The 6,000-nt window shown below is 45.1% G+C and overlaps 1 long non-coding RNA gene across 1 annotated transcript; it reads right to left on the reverse strand.

The window, feature by feature from the left end:
* Positions 1-1,330: 1,330 nt before the first annotated feature.
* On the reverse strand, positions 1,331-2,431 carry LOC127301999 (uncharacterized). Its single transcript, XR_007852572.1, has 2 exons — positions 2,217-2,431; positions 1,331-1,538 (listed from the first exon to the last, which is right to left on the reverse strand). It is a non-coding gene; the product is annotated as an uncharacterized lncRNA (long non-coding RNA).
* Between the last annotated feature and the right edge of the window lie 3,569 nt (positions 2,432-6,000).

A 6,000-nucleotide genomic window follows, 5' to 3' on the forward strand; every position in this document is an offset into this window, starting at 1 on the left:
TTTTATTCACAATTGTCACTACTCAGGAACCTCCTCTCGAGCAGTTGAACAACAAAAGAAGAAAGAGGCACTTGTGTGACAGAAGCAATGCAGCAGCTCAACACTGTAGTGACAATTGTCACGGTTCAAGTCTTTCAGTAACAGAAGAAATAGCTGAAATGAAGCCTGGATGTATTTGTATCCATTTGCTATCTCTATCATAGCTAGTTCTAATTATTATCATGTGTATATGACTCTTTGCAGGGAGAATGTTCAGGAGGAATTCCTTGATCATGGAATACTCACTACTCTGAGAAACTGGCTTGAACCTTTACCCATGGAAGCATGCTGAATATGAATATCCGAACTGTGTAGTGTGTACTGAAGTTACTATCTGATGTAGGCGAAATCTTCTTTCCCTTCTAAAATGTGGAATCACGGTAGTTGTAGCATGAAAGCACTACTGTGAGGCCAGTTTCAAGGAGTCAGAATGGAATCACACATATGGAAGAAGAAATCCAGAAGAGGAGCAAGATAAATACTAAGCTGGTAGCAGCGATTAAGAAATTAAAGTAAGAAGCAAAATCAATTCAGAGAGCTCATAGAGAAGAGATGAGAGTTAGAGACAAGGAGGTGGCTTTTGTACTTTTGGTAGCTGGATGTGGATTTGTTTATGCACCGTGTGCATTGTGGATCAGAGGTTGTATATATCTGTGTGTGTACGAAAAGATCATGATTGAATATAATATTGTGTGTTTGCAATATTTTATAAATTAAATAGTTAGTTGAATGAATAAAATTCAGCGCTGTGTTGCCAAAATCATAGAATGTTGATCTATCTCAGTAGTTATTTGAGGAAATGTACCTAGTTATCCTGGTTGTGATGTATATATTTGATTGCAGGTTTGCAGTATGTTCTCAGGTTCCTATGTTTCAGGAAAATGTTTCCAGGTTGGCACAATGTAGTCTAGATCTATATATATGATTATTCTGAACCACTAGTAATTCCCAGATTGACCAATATGATTATAGTATAAGAATAAAAATCAACCTTGCATGAATCGGTTGTCAGATTGAGCAATGTATGCAGAACTAGCATGTAGTGCAAACTAACCAGTACATGTAGTTCACAATAACTAGTACATATATTTCACAATAACAAATACATGTAGTTCACAACAATAATTAGTACTGCACATGTATTTCACAATAACTAATACATGTATAATTCACAATAACACGTGTTCATTTAAACCTATTGTTCAAAACGAGTTGAGATAAAAACAAAGTGGAAAATATTCTGGAAATCTGTGTGACCAACAACCAACTATACAACATCTGGATCTTGTGCATTTTGGGCCTTGAGTTTTTTTCAAGTCCAGTCTTTCAAAGTTCGCAATGTATGGTATTCTTGTATAAAGCTCGTATAAAGCCACCTGAACCGTGGCAAGTATTTCACCTCTTCCTTTCTAACATTGAACCCTTTGCCCTTAGCATATTCAATATAGCACTGGAATCCTTCCTGCTAACCCCGCGGCGGTACTCTTCACCCTCCATGTCTGAAACTTCCATCATTAAAGTAAGATTCATGTTATTAGTCAAGTAAAACATGTCTTAAAGAAACAACTTTATGTATAAGATGGAGCTGCATATGAAGCACCATTAAGAGTTAGCCTGGTGTTTCATTGCCATTCAATATTAAAAGGATAGGAAAGCCTCCTAGAAATTCTCTCAGTCAATACTATAAGTTGAGTGTAAAATTTGTGTCCTCTCTAGTATTTAGTTAACACTAAATATGAACTTGAACAGATACTTGGGACAGGGGCTAGAGACTCATTTTAGTGGTCAAAGAAGTTCAGCTCCTGACAATCTAGTTGATATGAACATTGAAAAAGGTAGATTGGCTCTGAGTTCTAACAAAACAAATATAACTCAGTGAATTCGTGATGAAATTCATCTATGCCTAGGACGATAAAAGGGGTAGAACATGTTGGAAGTAGACAGTTCTATCCAAAGTTCCAGACCAAAAGATGCAACATATGTGAAACATGAGTAGAATTAGGTGCTGGGACTTTGGAGAGGTAATCAACTAATCATACACGATTTTCTTTAGTTATCTCCTGATGAGGTCTCAATAATTTAGATGGCTGCTAGTACTAGTCAAAACCTCAAAGGGGAAGCTCTGAGATTTGTGGGGGAGATGGATAGGGATCTATTCAGTGACCGGAGTGAACCACCTGTGGTGAACCGCGGGGCGGCGCAGGCTGCGTGGGAGGTGTCACGGTTGAGGAAGGCGGCCCCCGAGAGATTGAACTCGGCGATGACGGACTGCAACCACCGCTCGTACGCGGCCGCTGCGGCGAGACACCGCGGCCACTGGGAGGAGACAGCGGCGGCGGCGGGTCAGGTGGAGCCGCTTGGGCGTGTGGGCTTGCGTTCTCCAAGGCATCCCGAATACTGTTTTTTTTTTTCTAATACTCAGCTTCTTGGGCCTGCTGGGCCTAATCTAGGTCGTTGAATCTGTGCCGTCGGTTGACTTCATACCTCTCCCTCCACTAGGAGAAGTAAAAGGTACTGTAAAAGTAGCCAAAAAAAATAGCATGTGTATATTACAATGTACTCCCTCCGTTCCTTTCTATAGTGCCTATAGATTTTTGGCATTTGTTTCAGAATATAAGGTTGTAGCTTAGCTTTTTTTCAATTACCCCCTCTCCATTCAACTCCCAAATCGTTCAGGTCCCAAAATTGTTATGGTATGTTAGGAAGATATGGATTTCCCAAATTTTACGTTGATCTCAAACCGTTCAGCTAGGGGTCTTGTGTAAAAAATACTCTTGCGCTAATTTCCGTGCCAAAAAACAATAGGCACTATAGAATGAAACAGAGGGAGTATATATTATTTCGCACACATATTAAAACAGTATAAACGGAATAGTGTGCTCATTAGCCGGTGCTTTTAGGGTCAAACGAGGGTGTACTTGTAGCTAGGATCTTTTGACCAGATAAACATTACGTAGCTCTACCACTGAGATCAAACCTATATGGGCAGAAGCCATGAAAACTACATCGCTCTGAAGCTTTTTTTCCTGTAACTCCATGATCGACCCGGCCAGATACTGGCCAGAAATTGGCCGGAAACCATGGCCGCCATTCCCCTACCTCCGCCACTACCCCCAGCCGCCACCGTTTCATTTCTAGCTGCTCTCCCCAGCTCTATCTTCGAAGTTTGAACTAGGATTTCGGACGAAATCATGTAGGGCTGGACGAGGGAGAGGAAGAGGACATCCGGAATTGGAAGAGGACGGCCGGACGAGGAGAGGAAGAGAGAGACGAGGGTGGGGAACCTACTTAGGGCATCTCCAACGGGGCGACCCATCCCACGTCCGCGCGTCCGGATGGGTCGAATTGGACAAAACTACAGCCCAACGCGGCCACGCATCGCAAATGCGGATGGCCACGGTGTCCGGAACGACCCAAACCCGGCCCAAATCTGGGCCAGGTTTGCGTGACCGCGGATGGCACGCGGCGTCCAGTCGCGTCCGCCTGCTCGCCTCCCTTGGGCCCATCTGTCGGTGGGGGCGCGCGTCATATTAAATGTGGACTGGGAGGGATATATCCCTGTCCAGTCCACTCCTCACTCCACTCGACAGTTCTCCACACGCGCAACCGCCGCCATGGCCCCAAAGAGGGCTTTCGCTCCCGGCGCCAACGACGGCGAGGCTAGCAGCAGCCGCTGTCCTCCGCGGGCGCTGAGGGCCGGGGGACACCGCGGCGGTCTCTACATCGGAGAGGCCGCCCGCGTCGGCGCGGCAATGGCGCAACCCGCGCCGCTGCTGCCAAAGCCGGAGGAGGAAGACGACCCGAAGATGCGCGCCGCGATGGCGCTGTCCAAGTCGGACGAGGCCAACTGGCCGCATCTCGCGGAGGTCATCCGCACCTTCATGATGGAGGAGCAGGCCCGACAGGCGGTCGAGGATGCCGAGGCCTGGGCGTTGCTCGACCAGGTCCGCCGGGAGGAGGAAGCGACGCGGCGACACGAGGAGGCTAGGCTCCGTCGCGAGGAGGAGACGCGCTAGGAGGCCAGACGCGTGGCGGAGCAGGAGAGGCGCCAGGAGGACAGGCGCCTCGCGTGGCAGGAGAGGCAGCTCCGCCTCAGGGAGTAGGCGGAGCTCCGGGCTGCTGCGGCGGAGCAGCGGGCGGCTCCGAACCCCCACTCGGCCAGGGAAGAGGCCCTGTGGTCGTCGTGGCCGGAGTCCCCGGCGCGGTCCACAACAGCGCCTCGCCGCCCGGGAACGTTGTCGACGGCGACGAGGCCCACAGGGACTAGGCGGCGCACCGGCGGCCACCTCGTCCTCCTCAAACCCTAGTATAGGTTTTTTTTATAAGTTTAAAGCCCATATAGAGGGTTTTCTTTTGGTAGTTTAAATTTGCCCAAAATAGGGCATATGTTTAATGAAATATGGTTAGGTTTAATTGTTTTCGTTTTTTGTTGTTTTTACATATACGATGCGTCCGCGTGTTGGGCGCAGCGTGCGACCCAAACTGACACGCGGACGCGGGCCGTTGTCCGCGTGTCCATGCAGCCACCCAAACGAGCTAAAACGGACGACCCAACACATGCATTTAGGTCGCCGCGTTGAAGATACCCTTACCGCCGCCGAAGAGTTATGGCAAACGGGCAGAGTAATGGGAGGGCTTCATTTTATTTAGTGAATGGGCTCGACATCAAATATACTACTCCCTCTATTTCAGTTTATAGGGCTTGCGCGTATACCTAGGTTATCATTTGGACATGAAATACATTTATCCATCTTCAATCTGTAGACTAATCATAATGCTATTTGCAATACATTATATAAGTGATTGTATATGTAGCTGTATGTAATCATATACATATACAAATCTTCAGATGTTGATATTTTTTATGTTAAAAATATAAGATGTTGATATCAGATATGTACACCAAAGAATAACTAATATTTTATTTAATTACTATTTGAGTTCCAAAAGATATGTACATCTATGATAATTTTTGCATTCAAATAAAAAATTCTTGGCAGAGATGAATACTACATTTGGATCGTTAAAGTGGACGTACTATTTGGATAGTTAATGCTGGCGGCGCGGCTAGGGCTGGCTCCCGGTGTTGCATGGGGAGTAGGGGTGTAAACGGATCGGATCGGATTTTGCTCATACCATATCCTCTACCATATATTTTTTCTCGGATTCGGATCAGAGTGGATATTGATCTTTTTCAGATTCGAACGCGGATATATCAGTGTGCGGATTCGAATCGGAAATGGAGCGGACTCGAACTGGAAACAGAAATAATCGGATATATGCTCTCATCTCATCGGTAGATAGTTATAGTTCTTGCAAATATTGAGAGAGATTTAAACTTTTAGATTTGTAAAGTTAAGAAAAAAGAGATATAATAAGCTAAAATTCAAGCATTGTTAGAAAATTTAGATATAAATATGCTCGTCAAATGAATTTGGTAACTTAATAACTACTAACCTTTGGCCTTTCCTTTTGACTAAAAATCAGATTATCCGGTTTTAGACCTTCTGATTATCCTAATAAAATTTCAGATAATCCATATCCGCATGCTATTTGCTATACTGTATCCTATATCATATCTGGAGCACCACTTCAAAATCGAATATCCTTATCCGCCGAATCCTTTAAAACTAGATATGGATACCCTAAAACGGATTCCGCGCCGGTTTCGATGCGAAAATTATCCTATCCATTTACACCCCTACTAGGGAGGGATGCGAGGAGCACCTCATGTTCTGTCTCTTTCTTGCTCTTTGAATGCACCACGTCTCCTGAACTCATATGCATATTTCAAACATTGGTTACAAAATTCTCCTAACAAACAGTAAAGATAAAAAAATAATAAGTGAACAAGAAAAGAAAAACAGAAATCACCTCTTCTGTTTCCCTGGTGAAGGTCGTCGTGGGTTTCTTGCTGGGCCACGGGCTGCTACCATCACGCCCTCGTCGTGGATCGACAGC

Source organism: Lolium perenne, chromosome 5 (genome assembly GCF_019359855.2).
Source record: "Lolium perenne isolate Kyuss_39 chromosome 5, Kyuss_2.0, whole genome shotgun sequence".
Classification (NCBI taxonomy): Eukaryota; Viridiplantae; Streptophyta; class Magnoliopsida; order Poales; family Poaceae; genus Lolium; species Lolium perenne.